The sequence below is a fragment of the Musca autumnalis genome, unplaced genomic scaffold (assembly GCF_047663935.1).
Source record: "Musca autumnalis isolate F117 unplaced genomic scaffold, ASM4766393v1 scaffold_4, whole genome shotgun sequence".
In the NCBI taxonomy this organism is placed as follows: Eukaryota; Metazoa; Arthropoda; class Insecta; order Diptera; family Muscidae; genus Musca; species Musca autumnalis.
The window spans coordinates 165897304-165921797 of record NW_027411977.1 but is presented as its reverse complement, the minus strand read 5'-3'; positions in this window follow the sequence as shown (position 1 = coordinate 165921797).

Below are 24494 nucleotides of genomic sequence, written 5' to 3'. Positions count from 1 at the left end.
AACTCGCAAAAATATCTTAAATAATTTAATAAATAAAAAAAAAATATAACATAGTAAAAGAAAACTCACAAAAAGGAATTATAATGTATGTATGTAGGATTATATGTAAATAATAAAAAAAAAGAAAAAAAATATATAAAATAAAACATAAAAGAATACAAAAAAAAAGAATTTCATGCTGTAAAAAGGTATATAAATTAGATTGTAAGAGAAATATTGTAAGAATGTAGAGAGAAATAAGAGATAATAAATAAATATATGGATATCAGAATATTTCTTTGTCTTAGAAATCATATGTAACAATGATGGAGTAAACATTCATATTGATGTTGTTGGGAGTGCTGTTAGAGGCAAATTGGCATTTGTAGGGGAATGAGGAAAAAGATTGACAAATGGTCTAACAAGAGCAAATAACCGGACGGACTGTTGAATTAGATTGTGGGCATTTCTCCGGGAATTATGAGCCATAGGAAATGCATCGGCTGTATACTGGCAGGGTATACAGGAGGGGTGGGAGGCTCAATTCATACAGACGGACGATTATACCTTTTGTTGACAGGATAGTTGTGTTTTGTCGTTTTGATTATTTGGAAGACATTTGTAAGTATTTTCCAATAAAAAAATTTCTCTGACACGAGATTGTTATGTTTATGGTTAGGTGTTCATTGGTGGAAAGAATCCACTCAAGTTCCGCAAACAAGCCGGGTAAAGCCACCGTGTCATACCACTCATTGAACACCTTGAAGCAAAGGAACCATAACATATGGCACCCAACGAAGGATACATAAAAGTCTACGTTAATAATCAAAATTTATAGTGTATGTGTTTGTGTAGGTTGCATTCAGGAAGGCTTTCAGTGGCTCCTGTTTTAGAATCTCACCGTGTGTCGTGTTTAACATGGTTTTGGTTCACAGCCACAAGTTTACTGGCTGGATTGATCATAACTATGGATTGGGGATTGTATCGTATAGTTGTGAGTTTTATTAGCATTTAATGATACTGTGTGGGATAAGTTTCGAGTAGTCTCATGATATATCGTTAATGTGGGCGGGATATAAGCCCCAGTAGCCGTAGGGAATATGTCTTTCATGTAAGACATCCACGAAGTACTTGGTCTTAACATTCGTTTTGTACAATGTAATGTAATTCTTTTCCTTTATACCCAATATTTTTAGCCAAACCTCAAAAGCAACAACCAAAACATCATTGACAAATAAAAAAACAGTTGATTAACAAAACGCCACACACATACATTTACGTTCGTACGAGTTGATTAATTCATGTATCAAACACAGGTCCATCAATAAATCTTACGTTTATAATAAGATAGTACATGGACAATTCCGAAAGAAACATAAATCCAATACAGAGAATAGTCTCGGGTGACAGGAGTATTACCCGCAGCGTATCACGAGCGTTAGAAACTCAAGCAGTAGGTTCGATTCTGACACAAATTGATACTGGTATCGATAGACCCATTGATATTCGAGCAACAGATTATTGTAATAGGTATACAAATTTAATTTTTGGTAGACCCCGGAACAACAGATTACTTCACCAGTTAGAATAACAAGCCAACTCTCCATTGATAGTTCCAACCAATCGTTAAGTTTTTATACCAAGTTAGAAAAGCTTACGGAAATGTCACAGCTTCAGGCTAATGAGCAAGAAGAACAGCCAGGCGGTAACCAAGCTAAGAATTCAGAGCCAAATTTTCAGCAAAGCGATCAGATGAATCTGCTTTTGGAAATGGTAAGAGAGATGCGAACCGAACTTGCTTCCCTAAGGCATCGGGTGTCTGAAGTAGAAAACTCAGGTAATGCAAGTGATATTGCAAGACCTGCTTCCACGTCGACTCCAGAAAGTGCTACGGCAGGGAAGAGACAGAACAACATAGGGGGAAACTTAGGTGAAGGAGCTGGGGTCCAGCAGGGGTCAAGATAGAGGCGGCAATACTCAAAGCGGTGGGAGTCAGCGAAATGACGATGAAGCTACGTTTAGTCAGAGAGAAATTGTTCCGCGAAGAGTTGTTGATCTTAATAAGTGGAACATAAAATTTGATGGCAGTGGAAAAGACATGACAGTTGAAAGCTTCATATTCCGCATTGAGAAAATGCGCGAACAGTACAATATATCATTTGAACAGTTATTTAGTGACTTCCCGTGCTTGGTTACCGGAGTCGCAGCAAAATGGTTTTAGCAGGTCTTAGAGGACAATGCAGGCAACGTTGACTTTGGATATTTTGATCTCAAACAAGAATTACTGATGCACTTTGAATCAGCTGACACCGATTACGAGATTATAAGAGAAATTATGGATTATAAACAGCAACCGGGACAGGAATTTGATGATTTCTATACCGAAATTCATAACATGACGTTTCGGCTAAAGAAGAAAATACCTGAAAAGGAGTTAATCAGCATTGTCAGGTCAAACTTACGTAGTAATATTGCATCCTTGGTACTTTCTTCTGTTATTAATACCTTAACTGATTTGAAGAAAGAATGTAAGCGCGCCGAGAAACTAATTAAAGATAGTAGACAACGTCAGAGGACTGTGCATGAATTAGTAATACACGATGAGGATAATAGCATTGATGTGGAGGTCATAAACACAACAAGCAAGTACAAGGGTCAGCATAACAACTATTTGACCAATCGTTCAAACTATAAGCCAACTCATAACTGCCCTGCTCAAACCAGTAGTACACTTAATGCTCAGCCCAGTACGAGCGGTTTTTGTCTATCGCCTTTTCACATGAACCTGTGCTTCACATGTGGGATGCCGGGGGATTTTTATACGTGTAAATCTACCTTCCATGACATGAAATGTTTCTGTTGTGGGAAGGACGACTCCTTCCTTGTCTACAACAATAATTCGGTAAACACCAAGGTGGCAGAGTTGACCGGGAACTTCTGCCAAACCACAGAAGACCCGGAGCTGCAGTAATAAACATTTTGCCACGAGAAAAGAATTGTATAGAAGAAGACCCGGAAGTGCCAAGTCAGCCGAAATCATTACATCAGAGAAAATTGGAATACGAAAAAGCTAGAGCAAGAATATTTGAGGAAGAAACTAGGACAGAAAGTAGGAAATATATAAAAATTGAGAAATTGAAAAATAAGATACGGAAAATTAAAAAGGCGAAGCGTATGGCAATAGAGACGCTAGTGGAAGTGGGCGATGACAACCGATACTATGCAAAAGCAACTGTAGGGGGGAAGGAAGTGATGGCGCTTTTAGATTCTGGGGCCGGAGCCTGTTGCATAGGCAAGAATTATGGAGAATTTCTGGAAGAATGTAAAACTGCAGTAATTAAACTCCATGACCAGTATGTCAAAACTGCTAATGGTGGGAAAGTGTCAATTTTAGGTATCGTCACACTACCAGTGGTGTGGAAAGGAGAAACTAAGGACATAGATTTTCTGATTGTACGCGGCTTAGAACAGCAATTTTACTTTGGAATTGACTTTTGGAAGTTATTTAACTTGCCAGTAGTTGGTGAGCCGAAACCCGTTTCCCCATATTGTGATTCAATGGTAGTATTAGAAGATGGGTCCGAAGACAATAAGCAGCATCAGCTCACTCCTGATCAGGAGATACTGCTTGAGAACGTAAAGCAGACTTTTCCTTCCTTTGCCTCAAGGGGCCTTGGGAGAACATCATTGGAAGAGCACGTTATCATCGTGACCAACGAGGATATACCGATAAAACAGCGGCACTATCCCCTTTCGCCGGTAATTCAGGATCTGTTGTACCAGGAGTTGGATCGCATGATCAGTCTCGGAGTGATTGAACCCAGCAACAGCAGCTGGAGTTCTCCTGTTACCCTGGTGAGGAAGGAAACAAAGAACCGTCTGTGCCTTGATGCACGTAAGGTAAATTCAAGGACAATTAAAGATGCCTACCCTTTACCTCATATTGAGGGAATCCTTAGCAGACTACAAAACACTAAGTTCATATCGGCAATTGATCTGAAAGATGCATTCTGGCAGATCCCACTAGAGGAGAAATCGAGGGAGAAGACGGCCTTCACAGTCCCTGGACGGCCTTTATATCAGTTCACGGTTATGCCGTTCGGACTGTGTAACGCCGCCCAGAGAATGTGCAGGTTGATGGACAAGGTTATACCTGGTTCCTTAAGGAATAATGTCTTTGTATACCTCGATGATCTTCTGGTGGTTTCTGCCAGTTTCATGGAACATATCAATTTGCTAGGTGAGGTAGCTAAGTGTTTAGATTCTGCTGGCCTCACAATTAACGTGCAGAAAAGTAAATTTTGCTATAGGGAAGTCCGCTATTTAGGTTTTGCAGTAGGCAATGGGAGTATACGTACTGATGAGGCAAAAGTGGAGGCAATAAAGGAGTTTCCGATTCCGAAAACACCTAAGCAGTTAAGGCGGTTCTTGGGGATGTGTGGATGGTACCGTAGGTTCATCCAGGACTACGCTAGCATTGCTGCCCCTCTTCATGACAATCTTTTGAAAGACTTAAGGATTGCTTAACGTCTGCTCCCGTTCTTGTTAACCCGGACTTTTCGCGGAGATTTTTTATTCAATGCGACGCATCTACTCATGGTGTTGGTGGAGTACTTTTTCAAGTCAATGACGAGGGGCATGAACACCCTATAGCTTATATGTCAGCAAAACTTAGTAAAGCACAAAAAAATTATAGCGTGACTGAGCTAGAGTGTTATGCAGTAGTACTTAGTGTGAAAAGATTTCGACCATATGTCGAGGCAGGGACGTACGCAGGGGGGGGCACGGGGGGCCCGGGCCCCCCCCCCGAAATGGTTTGATCCAACTAGATTTTTTAAGCTACTTTAACAAATTATTACGGTTTTTTCTCTAAAATAATTTTTTGTTTTTGAAATTTCAAATGAAAACTTATATTGTTCTGAAGGTTATGTACTGAAAATGTACTTTATTAACAAGTTGTCTAAGAAGTATTTAAAATTTTTTTCTTTAAATACTCTTTTTGAGAGAAACTTCCAGTAAAACTGAATTCCTTTTTTATGCCAAGTCAGTGTTGTGGAATTCTGTAATGAATATAAAAGCATTGAGGCTTTAAACTCATTCTGTATTCAAAACGATTACAAATTCAGTATTGTACGGATTAGAAGTACATGAAAGGAAATGTCTATTGGACAATAGGTACGACATATCATGGGTTCTCTGTGTAGTATATCTCGAAAACCAATTAGAAAATTGTTTTACTGCCTTAATCAAAATTTTGTATTCCTATTTTATATCAACTTATTGCTAAATATTGTGAGAAAATAATGGAGAAAAATTTATTAATTATTAATTTATTGTTGTGTATCATAAAGTGATAATATCTGCTATAAATAGCATGCACATCTGAATTTTTTCCAATTTGCAATTTGTATTGTATATCACGGCGCTCTTTAACCAACTTTAAATGAAAGAAGGTTGCACCTGGGTTTATTGGTGGTTCATAGATGAGAAAAATCAAAAAACAAAAAAAAAATCGCCGTAGCGCTTTTTAAATAAATCACGGTCAAAGTTCACATTTTTGGGGTTTCTTAGTTTTTTTTTTTATTTTGCTGGGAAATGGAACTAAAGAAAATGTTGTACAATATTGTCCTTTATAAAACAATGTCATGACTGCAATTTCCTATCTTAAACTTGTATATGTATCTCAAAAATGGTACTACCTAGGAAAAATACGAATGCCAATCTTGTAGAGAATTTTAGCAGCTATAAGATTTGCTCTAGTCCCATTTCGATAAGACTTACCGTTTTCTTGCAAATCGCGAAAACCTAACAAAAAACATAAAAATGTGACCTCAACTTCTATATCATAAAAATGGTAAAACCTAGGAACAAATCAAACAAATTTTCACAGCTAGAACATTTTCGATAAGACTTGCGGTTTCAAAATCGCGAAAACCTAAAAACTTAGGCCGTGATTTATTTATTATTATTATTTCTTATTTTTAGGTTTTTCTCATCTATGAACATTGCTGTTTCAGAACCCGCAGAAATTCCCAGTTGTAAGCTCCTTTCATTTAACGTTGGTTCAGGAGCACCGTGATACCATCAGCCGTTAGGCTAACGATAAAAATGTACCTCAGCGAAATAATGTTTTGACGAAACCCGCTTCAAACAATTTGGAGTCGATTTATTCCAGTTCATCCGAACAGATCAATAGATTTGGTTCAAATTTTGGATCTCCCAATATTTTATCCAAACATTAAGTCATATCGGTTTTCCCCGCAAGACTTCAAAATGTTTCCCTATAATCTTGAGCACAATAACTCTCGAAAGTCCAAATCGATTTTTTCCAGACATAGATTAGGTTCGAATATGGATAATATCGATCAACTCTTTCAGGTTCCTCCAACATAGAATTTCAATTATCCGATTTGACCGAAACTTTGAACATCCTAAAATTACTTCCTTACGTACATATCAGGAAAAATGTCTAAAATTGTCTTTTCCATTTTAAAAAATCAAAAAAAAATGTATACTACATCAATTGGTACATAGATTAAGAAAAAAATCAGCATTCCATATCTGTTTTCGTTACTAACTTTGACCGTTGCGCGCAAAAGATATGACCGTTTTAATTATGACAATTAGAGAAAATTCTAAAGAAATCGCGGCTTAATACAGTTAGCTGTTATATCCTATTATCGTTAACTGAATTCGTAACCTTTGTGATGATGCAAAAAATAATCGCAAAGTCCTCAAAGGATTCGCGAAAAATCAAATTTGTTAAATACGAAGAAAATATTACGAAAAAAATTAAAATCATATTATTCTAATTTTATTTTTTTATGGTTTTATAGGAAAAGTTGGAGAAAAAATTTTTGAGTTCTTTGGCATTTTCGTCAAAATTTCACGCAATAATGATGATATTCCGTTGTAACAAATTTTTCGCTTATAGTTTTCCTATTGGATAATATTATTCAAACCTTATATTAAATCACAAGGAATTCCAATTGTGGCATAACGTTAAAATAATGTTATATTGAATATTACAACATTTGAGACGGATATAAACCGCGTAATTATGAAAATGACATGATGCGCATCCGATTTTCCAACACAGCGAACCAATCCCTTTTATTTGATGTACAGTTTGTCAAATTCTATTTGGCGGCCACGATGTAGCATCTGCTGCATATTAGGGTGATAAATACAGTAAAATGATCATAATTTCCGCGAAGTTCATTTACATTTTATGCGCATCCAATTTCAATAATCACCATTAAAAAATACATCATTCTATGCCGTTTCAATACTATCCATCAAGAACCGTGGATGTAGCATCGCACTCAATTTTTAGAAAAAATCTATTATATCTCTGGATTTACGAGAGTTTTTAAATATCTGTTTTCGCGCAGTTTAAACACGCGTATCGATCTATTTATTTAAGTAGAACTGACACATCCAAAAGGCGTTTTAATATGCGATCTTTTCAAAATAATTTTTTTGCTAATTTTCTAAATTTGAGGGGTATCATATCCGCCGATCTAGTGGGTGAATTTTTACGCGTCGTGGCTTGTTAGATTCAGAACATAAAAAAACTAAATTTACGTTTGTAAATTTTAAACCAAAAAAATTGGTTTTTGAGAAAAATTTACGCACAAAAATTTCGTGTTTGGGCGGAGATTACTGTGATCCTGTGAGGCCTACACCCTCATGTTATACATTAAAAAATGCGAAATCGCGAGTACTACAATCAAATAGTAAGCTTTTAGGGAAATCCAGCTGAGCGTCCCGATTAGAGCAAAAATTCAAAAAACTCCATTTTTCAGGTTTCAAAATGTCAGCATCCGTTTGAGGTAGATACAGTGGATATATTAAAAAATCATACATTAGAAACTTCAACTCTGAAGTGTACTCTTTAACTCCTCCTTTGAGCATTAAGCTCTACATTGTGTTGTAAAAGCACTAATTGGAAAATAACATAATGAAACTCGTTTCCTTCAACGATTTTTTCCGATTTTTTTACATTAGTACGACCACAGATTCCGCTCAAATTATTATTTTAAGAAACCCCTCGGTGAATCGGGCTAAAACAGTTTATTTTACCGAAATGCGGTCAAAAGTTATGGTATAGTAAAACTGAGTTACAATACCCCATACTTCAGTTTCAACAAAACTTAATTTTCTACAAACAGCTTGATATATCAAGTACCAAGAGAGTCAATTTGGGACAACATCTTCGGATACATCCCTCACAAAATTCAACATAAGTGTAGTTTAAGGGCTATTCGAAGAGTCATTGCACATTTTGACCAATGGTACTCCTTGCTGTCTTGTTTACAGCGATATTGTATTTTTCGTGGGTAAGTCCATGGTTATGTCAGGATTGGTCCAAAAGCTCTAAATCTTACGGCGACCAACTAAATTGACGGCTTGACACCATAACTATCAAAAGGAATGAGTTCCAAAATGGACTATATTAGTCAATTCTTTTAGGTATCTTCTGTACAAAAGTGCAACACATTTGGGCTTTCTTTAATCGTGAAATTGTATACCCCAAATATTATCCATATTATCTGAAACTTGATGGATATACAATTTATAGAAGAATTTTTGGCTATGTAGCCCGTATTCGATTCGATATTAAAGTCTCAGCTCACACAGGCTGTCACTTTTTTAATTGTTTTCCAGAATACAAAAGTTATGAATTTTCATAAGTTTGCCTCTGCTGTGCCGACAGAAGTGATTGGTCTTTGGAAAGTTTTTAATGTCATCGAGTCCATAAACTTCTAGTCGTGCAATTAAGATATAAAAAGGCGGGAACAACAACCATTGAGGTATCAGATGGAGTTTTTCGACTTAACCTATTTTTTCAGAACTCTCAAACAGTACTGCGTGTTGGATTCGGAGTCTATGAGTCGTAGATTGTATCGCCCGGCTCTTGATAAAAATGTTTTCTTTTCTTTCTCTTGATAAAAATGTTTTCTTTCTGAATTTTAAGTTGGATTTTACTGACTCTATCGCTTTTGGTAAAATAGTAAAGTTTTGGTGTTTTTATGTCATTAAAGAAAATTATTTTCTTACAATAATAAAAAACTTTTTTTAATTCGGCTGAAGTTAGTGTGTGATATCTGGATATGTACTATAAAGAAGAAAAGGCGTTCGGGCCGAACTGTTTATATCCTCCAACCACTGTATATCTCTATTCGACATATTCGCGATTGCAATCCCTGTATTCGAACGTGGATCTATTTTCACCACTTTTTGCTTGGAGGTTCTCCCACCAAAAGGATTTCCAAAATCCATTTTACTTACGATATTTTTAAAAATTATGCTAATTGCCTTGAATTATAGAAAATCTTTCGAAATCTATTTTCTGCGGGATTTAGAACCCAAAATGCCAAATAAGAGGTAATGTGGGTGAAAATTCTAGGATACACCAAAACGTAAATCTATATGGGTAATATTCATTTGAAATATTTTTTAGTTATTGCTTCAATTCTGTTGGAGAATTTGGTTAAACACTTTTGTATGGGGACTATACCGAACGTGGTCTGATACGGTTCATTTTCAATTCTATACATCCAAGGACTAATATTCCAAATTTCAATCTTGTTTCTAAAATATTGTGATCTCTCTCTATTGAATGTATATACTTTGTGGCAATATTGCAGATACATAAAATCAACTAAAAAACGTTTAAAATAGCTTTATGTAACGATACACAACATTTTTAATTTTCATGATTTTTGGTCAAGTTGGGCCCCCCCCGAAATGAAATCCTGCGTACGTCCCTGTGTCGAGGGGCTGCCTTTCACCATCATCACCGACCATTCGAGTCTCAAATGGCTCATGACCCAGAAGGAGCTTTCGGGTAGATTGGCGAGGTGGAGCCTGAAGCTCCAAAGATTTGAGTTTGATATACAACATCGTAAAGGTAGCCAAAATGTTGTGCCAGACGCCCTTTCCCGTGTTTACATGGAGGGTTTGATAAAAGAGCACCGGATATTAGACATCGACTTAACTAGTGCATACTTCGATTCCGATGAGTATACAGCATTGAGGCAAAAAGTAATCGAGGAGAAAAATGTCATCCCAGATTTGTGTGTTTCGGAAAAGTACGTGTACAAACGGACACAATTTGCCACCGGAGAAGCTCTCGACGACGATAATGCATGGAAATTATGGGTACCAAAAGAGTTGCGAGAAGAATTGTTACTCTCTGCACATGCCTCCCCCTCATCAGGTCATGGAGGTATTCACAAGACCCTATCGCGACTCCAGGAACGATACTATTGGTCTAAAATGATCATTGACGTTCAAGGGATTGTAAAGGCCTGTGATGTTTGTAACGCAAACAAGACAACTAACGCTTTTAAGAAACCGTTAATGGGAAGTCAATTTGTAACTGAGCCTTATAGCCTTTTCAAAGGCTATATATTGACTTTATGGGACCGTACCCCCGTTCGAAAGATGGCAACACTTCGCTGTTTGTCTGCCTTGATCACTTCAGTAAATTTGTGTTTTTGGAGCCTATGCGTGCTGCGACCGCGCTTAATGTAACAAAATACTTGGAAAAAAGAATATTCCATGTATTTGGGGTACCGGAGTATGTTCACTCTGACAACGGGAGGCAGTTTACGTCCGTTATATTTCAAGAACTTCTTGTTAAATATGGGGTTAAACATATTCGAACTGCATTGTATGCTCCCCAGTCAAACTCCGCTGAAAGAGTAAACCGTTCTGTATTACTGATGATTCGTTCATACATCGGTGAAGATCAGCGTAACTGGGATCTACACGTTAGCGATGTCGCCTTTGCCTTGAGGAGCACCATGCATAGCTCTCTAGGTATGACACCTTTTTATTCCGTTTTTGGTTTGAATATGATGCAACACGGACACGGTGCTCTTGAAACAATTTTAAATGGAAGGTGCTTACACCTCGGAAGTTTTTGGGGATTCTGATACTACAATGTTTATAGATGAGAAAAATCAAAAAACTAAAAAATCGCCGGAGCGCTTTTTAAATAAATCGCGATTTAAGTTGACATTTTTATGGGTTGTTTAGGTTTTCACGATTTTGGTTAAAAACCGCAAGTCCTATCGAAATGAGACTAAAGAAAATGTTGTAGCTATGAAAATTCTCTACAAGATCGACCTTTATGATATTTTCGTAGTTTTTACCATTTTTGAGATATAGAAGTTCAAATTGGGACAATGCACTGACTGTATCGCCCCTTATAAAACAATGTCATAAAGGGTGCGCCTTAACTAACTTTTGATGAAAACCGCTTACACAGGGGAAGTTTTTGTGAATTCTTAAACAGCAATGTTCATAGATGAGAAAAATCCAAAAACAAGAAAAAATCGCTGTAGGGATTTTTAAATAAATCGCGGTCAAAATTCAAATTTTTAGGTGTTTTTTAGGGTTTCACGATTTTGCTTGGAAACCGCAAGTCCAATCGAAATGGAGCTAAAGAAAATGTTGTAGCTGTGAAAATTCTCTAGAGGATTGACGTGTATTATTTGTTCCCAGCCTGTACCATTTTTGAGATAAAGAAGCTCAGTTTACATTTTTAGGTTTTTTTGTTAGGGTTTCGCGATTTTGCTTGAATACCGTAAGTCTTATCGATATGGGACCTTAGAAAATCTTAAAGCTGTGAAAATTCTGTACAAGACTGGCTTAAATAATTTATCCTAAGTTGTACCATGTTTTAGATATATAAGTTTAAGTTGTGAATTTGCAGTCGTGACATTGAATTGAATTTGAGTTGTCCCAATTTGAACTTCTATATCTCAAAAAGGGTAAAAACGACGAGAATACCATAAAGCTCAATCTTGTAGAGAATTTTCATAGCTACAACATTTTCTTTAGCGCCATTTTGATACGACTTGCGGTTTCTAAGAAAAATCGTGAAAACCTGAACAACCCCTAAAAATTTCAACTTAAATCACGATTTATTTAAAAAGCGCTCCGGCGATTTTTTTGTTTTTTGATTTTTCTCATCTATGAACATTGTAGTTTCAGAATCCGTAAAAAATTCCAAGGTGTAAACACCTTCCATTTAAAATTGTTTCAATAGCACCGTGCGGATCGTCTTATGGAATTGTACGTCAAGTTGGAACTGTCATGGATTTAGACATTAACCTGCTCAACCATCAGGATAAGTTGCACCTAATACGGCTTAGGTAACTCTTTGTATGAAGTAGGGAATCTAGATGGGAGAAGCCAGGGAGTGTTTCATGGAAAGGATCTGTTTGCGGTTTAAACATAATTTAAAAGGATGATAATGGTGTGGTTAATTAGCCCGGCTAGCTTTATTTCGTGGGTCGAAGCCACACGTTCAACAAGGATCTTTCCTCACCATGTTTGACCATAAGCTATCTTGGATAGTCCTGCTTTGATCTTATATGATTTATTCATATATATTTATATATCATCAAAGACCTTCTTTTTACAACGACTTGTATCGACGGTTGCGAGCCTGTTGCGTAAGGTCTTTACGAGTCCGAGTAACTAAGTTAACATTTAAATAATAAAATATACTACATGTTTCAATCAACTCTGGTAGAACCGAAACTTATCTTCGAATTGAGATAAAACTTAACAATTCGGAAGATGGCGATTTCCGTAAGGAGAGAAGATCTCTAAAAAAATAACCTTGACACGTTTCAGTTCTGTCGTTTGTCCTCATCCCATCATTTTTGCACAAAAAAAACTGTTGGTGAAAAATAAAACAATCATTAAACAAATGAAATCATTCTAAAGAAATATTTTGATATAAACCCATAGTTGGAAACAAAACTTAAGTATGAAAAAAAAATAAACAAGTTGTAAAAGAGCAACACAACTCTTAAAGAAAAAAATCATTGTAAGAAATAAAGAGAGAAATTTTGTTAAGAAAACATAAAAAAATGTAAAGTGATCGGCAGTAAACTTATGAGCTCCCCAAAAAGTAATATTAAAAGTAGATAAAATCTCATATGAGAACTAGGCAACAGTAATAATCTCATCTATTGTAAACCGCACTTTAAATAGGTTGACCTCTATTTCTCATTTACAAATTATAATAATAATTGTTCCACAAACATCCCAGATGGGACAAGGGAGACTTCTCTCATATCAATGAGTGCACGCCGATTCATATTGGCTCAATGATATGGGACCTACTTTTTATTGCCGAGTCCGAACGGCGTGTCTTACGACACCACTTGTAGAGAAGTTTTTCATGGCTTAAATACTCAGGAAATGTCGCCAGCATTACTGAGGGGGAATTTTGCCACCGTTGAAAATTTGATGTTGCTTGGCCTGGGATTCGAACCGCAGACCTTCTGAGTGCAAGGCGGACGTGCTAACCATTGCACCACGGTGGCCCCCCAAATTTACAAATTAACTATTTTTAATATTAAAACAAATAACAGCAACATTTCCTAACGTCTCGCTAGCAAAAAGTGCATAAAAAACGCAAAAAGAAAGGTGTTAAAAGAAAAGTAGTTAAAATTTACAAACTAAAGGTGACAAATATCAGTGGAAAGCTGCCAATGTGAGAACGAGGAAGGTATCAACGGATGGAGAGTAAGAACAAATAACAGTAGCGACAATAGAAACGATATGATAAAATAAAGTTAAAAGCGAATAAAAAAAAGGTCATCGAATGAAGAAACAAAATAAAAAGAACAAAGATATGAATGACAGTGAAAACAATTGAAGAGAACAAAACAAAAGAAACTAATATTGTATTACGAATATGTAAAAAAGAGGAAAAAAGAGGAATAAAAAAAAAACATAAATAACAATACGTAAGAAAGCAATGACAGAAACTTACTTGCACATAATCCAAAATAAAACAAATAAACTCGTAAAAATATCTTAAATAATTTAATAAATAAAAAAAATATAACATAGTAAAAGAAAACTCACAAAAAGGAATTATAATGTATGTATGAGGATTATATGTAAATAATAAAAAAAAGAAAAAAATATATAAAAAATTAAACATAAAAGAATACAAAAAAAAGAATTTCATGCTGTAAAAAGGTATATAAATTAGTTTAAGGTATATAAATTACATTGTAAGAGAAATATTGTAAGTATGTAGAGAGAAATAAGAGATAATAAATAAATATATGGATATCAGAATATTTCTTTGTCTTAGAAATCATATGTAACAAAGATGGAGTAAACATTCATATTGATGTTGTTGGGTGTGCTGTTAGACGCAAATTGGCATTTGTAGGGGAATGAGGGGAAAGATTGACAAATGGTCTAACAGGAGCAAATAACCGGACGGACTGTTGAATTAGATTGTGGGCATTTCTCGGGGAATTATGAGCCATAGGAAATGCATCGGTTGTATACTGGCAGGGTATACAGGAGGGGTGGGAGGCTCAATTGATACAGACGGACGATTATACCTTTTGTTGACAGGATAGTTGTGTTTTGTCTTTTGTCGTTTTGATTATTTGGAAGACATTTGTAAGTATTTTCCAATAAAAAAATTTCTCTGACACGAGATTGTTATGTTTATGGTTAGGTGTTCATTGGTGGAAAGAATCCACTCAAGTTCCGCAAACAAGCCGGGTAAAGCCACCGTGTCATACCACTCATTGAACACCTTGAAGCAAAGGAACCATAAAATTTTTACTCTACAGTACAATGCAAAGTGGGTCAAGGAGATAAAATTGCAGGTGAGACTTTCTCATATATATGCACTTTGTTTATGAAAAATATTTGAATTTGTTCTTATCGTCTGGCTTTTGATGGGGAATTTTACAACAAAAAATGGTAATCTATTTTGTTTTTCAAAATAGTCAGGCTTAATCCCATAGTCGTTGTTTTAATATTTTATTAAAACAACTTTAATTTATTAGTGGGGAAAAATTGGCGGTGTTTGCCAAGGGGTAAGGCAGGGAATACTATAGTTTCAGATCTCGCCACAGATCTTCGTCAGTTCCCTTGTTTCTTGTTTTTCAACACGAAACTTTTTATACCCAAGTGTCAATTGCTAGCTCAAATAGATACGTGCGCAAAGAAACACTCTGATCGAGAATTTCTTTGGCACTACCTAAACTCTAGCAACTTATAACTAATTTGTTAGTATTGCATACTGCAGCAATAAACAACATTTCGACGGTGCCCGGTCTCACAATTAGGAGGGTTGGCGTTTTTTGTTTGGGATGACGACTTCTATTTTGTTTTTCAAAATAGTCAGGCTTAATCCCATAGTCGTAGTTTTAATATTTTATTAAAACAACTTTAATTTATTAGTGGGAAAAAATTGGCCAAAAAAAAAAAAATTGACCAAGGGGTAAGGCAGAGTGTTTCTTTGCGCACGTATCTATTTGAGCTAGCAATTGACACTTGGGTATAAAAAGTTTCTTGTTGGAAAACAAGAAACAAGGGTTACTGATGAAGATCTGTGGCGAGATCTGAAACTGTAGTATTCCCTGCCTTACCCCTTGGTAAACATCGCCAATTTTTCCCACTAATAAATTAAAGATGTTTTAATAAAACATACATAAGACGGAAATGCCTCGGTGGGAGGATTTGAATCGGTTTCTCGCTGAGAGATTTCAAGCGTTGGAAAGCGTTTCCGACATAACTTGCTTGAATAGAACGCATTCAGGCCAAAGTTCTCGTCCGAAATACAACCAGTATGACAAGTCGAAACTGAAGTCAAACGCAGTTTGTGTAAAGGGAAGTATCACTTGAAATCTTGCCCAAGGTTCCTTAGTATAGAGTTCCGAGGTAGGTTGAATGTCATTAAGAGGGAGAATCGCTGCTGAAATTGTATGGCATTGGGTCATAGAGCGGTGGATCAGGGGTGTGCAAAGTGCAAATTTTGCATCATGTACTTCTCCAAATCTTCCGATCCGCAAGTCGAGGTTCTGACGGAAAATATTCAGTGGACTTGCCCTTTAAAGATGATGATCCCTTTTCTTGGGCCTCGAAATCAAGTCGTTATGTAGCGATTACTCAATTTTTACGCAATGAAGCATCGCTAATGAGAAATCCAAGTCGAAACTCTGATTATGACGGAGTGATTTTAGAATATTAGTCCTTGGGTTATATGAGAAGGATTGATTTTACTTGCCCCATCACGGTGTATTTAAGCCCGAAAGCGGGACTACAAAGTTGAGGGTAGTCTTTAATGCTTCGTGTCGCTCAGTGAATGGGAAGAGCTTGAAAGACTTATTGTCCTTATTTGGCTCTTAGGACGCTTTTGCAATTGGCGGATGACGAAGAGAAGTTCTTTCCTATTGATTCAAAAATTCTGATAAACAATATGAATGTTGGTGAGTGCATGCTGTCTCAGAAGGGTTAAGGTCGAGAGAAGAAGTTTTGAGGATTCTTGATTCAGTTGGGTTTGTTCTTCGGAAGTGAACGTCTTACTCGAAAGAAATATTGATGGGTCTGGCTCGTGAGCACCTATTGAATGAGTACTTTCTCGAACTGGGAGACAAAAGTTATGCCAAGACGCTAGGCATTCGGTGCAATGCCTCTACAGATTGCTTCTGCTGTGATATGGAGAAAATCCAAGAAAGAAGTTCATATACCAAGAAGCAGGTTTTGTCCATTATTGCCAACTGAGGTGGCTTTCCCCGATCGTGATAAGTGCGAAAATGTTCATGCAGCAACTATGGCTCGATGAGATTGATGGGATGATCCCTTAAAGCCGCTTACTTTGTTTAGCTGGAAGAATTTTGTCTCGAATTCCAACTGCAGCATTGAGGTGCACGGCTTTTGTGACTCATCAGAGTCGGCTTAGGCAACGACGTTGTGCTTGAGGGTAGATGTTGGGGTTGAGGTCTTGTCGAACTTGCTCGTTCCGAAGTCTAAGGTTGCTCCGTTAAAAAATGTCGTTGCCACGTTTGGAACTCTGTGGTGCTCTGCTGCTAGCAGAATTAGCCGATTCGCTTCTGCCTCTGTTGGATATCCCGAAGGCATATATATTCGTTTGGTCCGATTCGACAATCGTTATATCTTGGCGCAAAAAACCGTCTTACACTTGAACAACTTTTATTGGGAACAGTGTGTCCATTATTCAGGAGAAAGTGGGAAATGACTGGCGACATGTTCCCACAGATGAAAATCCGACAGATCTGGCAACCCGAGGGCGGACTCCTTTGGAGGTGAAGAACTGTGATCTGTGCTGGCACGGACCAAAGTGGTTAAAGTTTCGTGGAGCCGACTGAGACCAAAAGGGGCTCTTGCTATGAAAGTATACAATTGTATTCAGAGGAGTTTTGCTCTGCTCGATACCTTTTGATGTCTCTGTCGCAGCGAATCTTCTTTCCATCGGAATATGATTGCCTCGCTAAAGGTCGGAAGCTAGAGACTGGTATCCCACTATTGTCTCTAAATCCCTTCTTGGACAAATATAATCTTATCCGAACTAATCGATGTTTAAGTTCCGCCCTTTCCCTGCCATATGACGAAAGGTGCCCCATTATTCTGGCTCGTCGGAGCAGATTCGCTGCAATCTTTATTGACCAAGCCTACCGGTTGACCAACCATGGTGGCATCCAGCTAACTCTAAAAAATTGGTGAAAACTTACTATCGGAACTGTACGAAATGTGTCCTTGCTCAAAAGAAGCGACAAACGCAGCAGATGGCTGCCCTTCCTCCAGAGAGGACTACTTTCGCTCGCCCTTTCTTAACTTCAGGTGTTGATTTCAAGGCAGATAAGGCACAGCTTTGAGGAGTTCGCGACTATTTTGGCCCACATAGGAGCATGCCTGAATTCTAGGTCGCTTACGTCCCTAACTGATAACGTAGACGAGCTTGGTCTCCTTACTCCTGGGCACTTTCTGATTGGTGGACCACTGTTGTCGCCAGCCGAACGTGAGGAGGTTGAGACCAAGACGTCATCATTGAACCGTTGGAGACGGCTGAAGTTGATTGACCAGGAGTTCTGTAGATGATGGAAGTCTGAGTATCTGAAAGAACTCCACAAGCGCACCAAATGGAAGATGACCCAAAATAACCTTCGTGTGGATGACATTGTGGTTCTGCCCAGTAATAATCTTACTCCAAACCGGGTCAGAGCTGTGCTGACCTCAACGCGCAAAAACGTGCTAACCTACACCAGCCGCCTGGATGTGCCTGACGAATCTGACATCGTCACGCCTTTCATGTCTCGATATGCGGTGTTTTTGTCAGCTTTAACCAAAGAATGTAGTGGAACATCTACGGTTTGAGACCCCCGGAGCTATTCTGGGCAAGCCAGCAGAGAAGGATATTTTCTTGGGCCCTATTGCAAGCAAATGGTTGATAAAAGCATCAATAATACCTCTCTCAATCTTAGACCGATAGCACAGGACTGCATTGGGGATGAAATGAAAAAAGCTTATGAAGCTATAGGGAAGTTAGGAGATATGGTTAAGAATTTAACCGGGGCAAAGAACAACCCTCAATATCCTCAACCGAGTTTTCCGTTCAATTTTTATAAACCACCGCCAACATTAGAATTAAAAAAAAACTACCAGAAAGGCCAAATTTTGAAAGGACAAGTAAAGTGGAAAAATTTAAGTTCGATGGTGAACAGTCTGGAATGTCTGTTGAAGACTTAGGCCATGTTTATATTAAGGCCTTGACACATAAGAAGCATGGCATTCTTGCTGAAGTCATATCTGATAATAGACTAAAGACCAAGTTCGACCTAATAACGGGATGACAGCATCACATTTGAATTGAGTCGAACTTGGTCTTTAGTCATTTACTAAATATGACTTAAGCAAGACTGCCATCCTTCTTATGTGTCGAGGCCTTTATAGCTTTTTGGAGGGTAAATCTTCTTAATAAGGATTTATTTGACGTATACGCAAAGCAATTGATATTTGAAACCCAGTCGGTTTGTTACAACCGCATATATATTTACGTATTATTAGATTTTAAAAAAAATGTAAAGCCAAACAAAAAAAAATCGAAATTATTACTTTTAAGTTTTTTTTTCTATTATAATAAGTGTAACGTGTTGGTTTTTAGAGAAAATATTTAATATGATATTAACCCTGCTACGAGGTTAGAAAAAATTACTTTTTTTATTGATAACATTTGAATACGTACTATTTAAAAGCTTTTTAAGGCTTGTGATATTTTCAGTAGGTCGTTGTTAGAGTAATTGTTCGATGGTGAGACGGACATAACATTTTTGTACAAGTTATAAGCTCAGTGTTGAATCGCTATGTATTTTGGCGCAGGCATCAACGAATTTGCACAGTTTATACAGTTGGACACTAAGCCCATCTGATTGTTAGGTTTGTTGTCAAAAACATTAATGTGATTTAAAATACAAAGAAACGCAAATCACAATAATATAAAATCTATTATGTTTGATGTCAAAAGTTGTTAACAGAACTCTGAATAGCCCACCTTCTATAGGCCTTGCGAATTTTGTTTCGTTGTCATTAAATGCAACAGTTATAATTGTAACTGCCAATCTTCTCTTTTTTGTTTGTGTTTTTGTAATGTAGAACATAAGACCGGTGTAAGGCTAATGCAAAACAATTTTTCATGTGGATATATTATATTATATATCTACGTATTTTATTAAATACAGTGTCACTTTGAACGAATATGATTACTCAACATTCAAACATAAACAAAACAATAGAATGAAGGCAATAAGGAATAATTTGACAGAACTACATGAAAAGAAAATAACGACACTGAAAGAAATTACCTTTCAAAATTACGGTTTCAAATACAATCCACATTGGTTCGAAAAAAAAACGAGTATAGAGTTCCCCTTCGAAAGTAAATGGCTTTTATCATTAGGTAAAAAATTCTCTTTACCAATAACAAAATCCAATTTCTCACCAATTAATGCCATAGCAGATATAGAACAATGTATCGCAGACTTAGAGGATAACGAAAAAGAAACTTGTAGAACTAAAGTATCAAACAGGATAAATACATACAAAAGAAACACTAGATATAATCAGAAAGAACGTTTTATTTCAACAGTATATGAAAAAACCAAAATATTCCTCAAAAAACATAAAAACATAATCATATCACAGGCGGATAAAGGAAATAAAACCGTAGTATTATACAAAACAGAATATAACAACAAAATGAACACCCTCCTACAAGACAAAAATACGTACAAAGTTCTGAGAAATGATCCAACGCAGAAATTACAAAAATCTAACAACAATTTTGTGTCAGAATTGTATAAAAACAACTACATTGACGCCTTTACAAAGAAAAAACTCACATGCTCAGCAGCAAATGCCCCTAGAATATATGGGCTACCAAAAATACACAAGCCAGATATTCCATTGAGACCCATAGTGTCATCAACAAATGTACCATGTTACGAGTTATCAAAATACATAGGCCAAATTTTGAAAAACATCATATCGTATATTCATTCGCATTCGTAAATTCTACACAACTTAAGCAAAACCTGAAAGACATTAAACTTGCAGATTCTGATATTCTGGTTTCATTCGATGTTATTTCTCTCTTTACAAATATTCCAATACACAATGCAACTAAAATCATCATGAAAAAATGGGAAAATATAAAACAATTCACAAATATCCCCAAACGAATATTCCTCCAAATACTTCAATTTTGTCTAAAAGACAACAACTACTTCGTATTTCAAGATAAAACTTACAGCCAGGTTTTCGGAATGCCCATGGGAAATCCACTTTCCCTCACCATAGCGGATATAGTTTTAGACAACTTACTTGACGAAGCCATAGCTGAACTCAAACTCATGGACATAAATATCAAATACATTACGAAATATGTAGATGATATTTTGGCAATAATCAATAAGGACGACGCGAATAAGATTCTAAACACTCTAAATAAATTCCATAACAAGCTACAATTCACAATTGAAGTAGAAAAAGATGGAGAAATTCCTTACTTGGATATGAAACTAAAACGCAATAAAGAAACCATAATTTTTGATTGGTACGCTAAAGAAACATCTTCCTGAAGAATACTAAATTTTCATGCCACACAACCGAAAACACAAATACTAAACACAGCAAAAAATCTAATCTACCGTATTTTCAAAATAAGTGACGAACAATTCCATAATAAAAACTCCATCATAATGACAAACATTTTAAAAAACAACAGCTTCCCTAATAAAACTATTACTTCTCTAATTGACGAAATTAAAATGAAAATCAAAAATGAATATAAACAAACACAAACTAAATCATCTTTTGACAAAGATGAAAGAACAACTTTTTATGGCGTAACATATATTCCAGGTCTTTTTGACAACAACAGCCTCAGCAAAATTATTAACAACAAAGTTAGATTTGCATACAAACCAAACGCTACATTAAGCAATATATTCACAAACGTCAAAACACCAATCGAAAAAGAACAACAAAACAATGTTGTTTACCAAATAGATTGTAAAGGAAATGAGAATGAACGATGTAACAAAATATACATAGGGACAACAAAAAGAGCGCTCAACATAAGAATGTCAGAACACAAATTTGACATAGAGAAACAAAAAGAGAGCACTGCGTTAGCACAACACATTTTGAACACAGGTCACTCTCCCGATTTTGATAATATAAGAATTCTAGATAAAGAGAGAACAGAGAGAAAACGGTTACTGAAGGAAAGCTTAAGAATACAGCAGAACATAAACAGAACGATGAATTTAAAAGAAGATACTGACAACATCAGTTGCAGTTATGGAGTTGCAATATTATGAACCCACTGTGATATAGATTTAAGTTGTGTCATTGTCATTATATATTTACAAATATAAAATCCATGTAACACTACTTAAAGAAATATTGTAAGTATTAATATGCTCATAATTGTGATTGATTTTAAGAATATTATGTTTTATTTAAATAGACGAACCTCCCCTGAAGAAGTCGCCAAAAAAGTGACGAAACGTCGGGAAGCAATGCAATAAAATCTTGTGTTTTATTTGCCAACAGTACAAAAGGTCAACAAGCTAAATTAAAAAAACTGAAAAATCAACAAATAAACACTTGACCAAACGAAAATACAAAGTCATAAAAAGACTTCAGTCATTTTTATTTTTATATTTTTCATACGTTCAAAGATACTACGAAGCAATTTTTCTTTTGTTCATTTAAATTGTAAAATTAATTAACGATATTATTCGCTAAGTTAGCGACCAATAGAAAGTAGTCGCAAAGTTCTACCGATAGCAACAGTGTTGTCAACTTTTATTTGAACATTTCATTTATAATTTTTCGTTTTAATTTGCCGATTTTTGTCGGTAACTCAAAAAATGAGTTAGAGAACCGCACTACTGATTACGGGAATATATATCTTTTGGCTGGGACGTACCCGATTATCCGGTTACTTCATCCGTAATGGTATACGTGTTCGTACCAGTCATATAACTGGTTCGAAAGATATATCCAAACAACCGTTTTTAAAATAAAAAAAATTTAAATCATTAAAAATAACCAAGTTTTTCCTATATTTTAAAGTTTTTCTGAACTGCCGGCCTTCGGTCGGGGCTTAAGATTTTCACCTCTTTGGTATGTCCAAAAACCGGCTACGCAATCCAAAGTTTTACTTAATTCATTTATTTTTTCATTGCATTAATATGGCATTTATTGTAAATTTTTTATAGAAAGAATAATGCAGATAGTTTAAGACTAATATCTCCGGCTCCATATAAAGAACCGCTGCGAATACAATCGCATTAGAAAAGCTAATGTGTAGTCTACAAACTACGTGGTGTTTGGATGTACTTCATAATCGGTTATTTTTAATGTTTTATCATACGAAGGGTGTGAACCAGGATATTATTCGATAGGTATTTGCATAAGCTTTCATATGATACCCATATCAAGTAAATCGGTTCATAATAAACAGTTCTACCGTGGGTTTTTATTCAAACTCACGGATCAAATAACCGGATAACCGGGTACGTCCCAGCCAAATAGTATATATCGCCGTAATCAGGAAGACAAGATCTATCCATGGCAAACATTTCAGCGTGATCCGAGCCTTAAGCGTAAAACGTAAGCCGCCGATTTCTATAAACCCACTAGGTTTCAAATTTCAATTCCATAACGCAAACGTCAAATAAATCCTCATAAGTCGGTGGTCAGACTAGCAAGATTTCAACATGACGACATCAAGTTTATAGGCGAGGGGTATGAAGTTGTTTTGCCTCTTCTTGTTATTCTTTGCTGGTTTTTTATTACGGTTTCTTTCATTTTATTTACTTAAGCAAACGATTAACAACAAAACAGGCATGAAAAGACAAAAAAATAGAAAATAACTTTTAAATTAAATATTTTGATATGGTTTTTTGTTGGCCTTTGATCTCTACGTTTTTCTTGGTAATATTTGTTCGGCTTAATGTCATAGTAATAAAACAAACTTTATTTTGTTTTATAATTGTATTTATTTCCGATATTTCAATGCGTCTTCGACGATCATCATCAGGGATATTTTCTTTAAATAGAAAAAAACAACAAACAACATTTACTTATATGTAAATATAAACAAAAATATTTTTAACAAATAAGTAATAATTAAATTGTTAGATGTCATTAAATGACTACTCCAAACTTCTTTCTTTCTTCACGACTAACTTCTAACTATCGAGTGGATTTCGTAAATGTAAACCAAGCAATACATCCAATTTTATACACGACATTGGATTTGTCATCATTAGGTATTCTTGCTTTTGTCTTACTAAAAATGTTTTGGTTTGTACTGGTACTCATCCTTGTTGTATAAATTTGACCTGTAAAATCTCTCTGAAAATCCTGGAATATATGAAGACCTCTTATATATCTTCAGTTCATGATCAGGTTTTTTGGTTTTGGTTTGTTTTTGTTGTATTAACTCGTTGATAGTTCTAACTGGAAAGTCATTCTTTCTGAGTATGTCTCTAACCTTCTTCTTATTTTTCGAATAAAAATTGCTGTCGCTGATATTGAAAATCCTATGTATGAAGTTTTACGCGGTGTTTATTTTTTATTTTCTGGGTTGCTTCGAATGAAAGTTCACGATTCTTCCCGAAGCCGTGGGCTTCTGGTACCAGGCACGGTCAATGACAAGATTGTTTTAAAGCGGTTGCTCGCTCTCTCGCTAATTTTATTAATTTATCAAATAAAGTGGAATATTTGCACACGGAGTGCTTTTAAAATTTTGTTTTTATTTAAAAGCCGGCTCAATATTAACCCGTGCCGCAACAATTAGGGATATACATTTTTTAAGAAAAAAATATATCATTCAGAAAGAAAAAAACTATTTCCCATAAAGACTATTTCCCATATCGATGACATGTAACCTCCTCCAAGTCTGAACGACGCACTATGTCACGAGCTCATATTAACTGTGGCCAAAAATAGGAGTTGTTGTAGGTGCATCAGTTACCTACGTACCTATTATTAACTAGCAATCTCCAGGACAAAAACAAACTTGGATGGTCGATCCACGTTTTGATATAGCCCCCATAGAACCGTCCCTCCCAATTTTCAGTATTTTGGAAGTTTTAGTCATAATGACCAACCGAAATAACTGAAATTTGGTGATT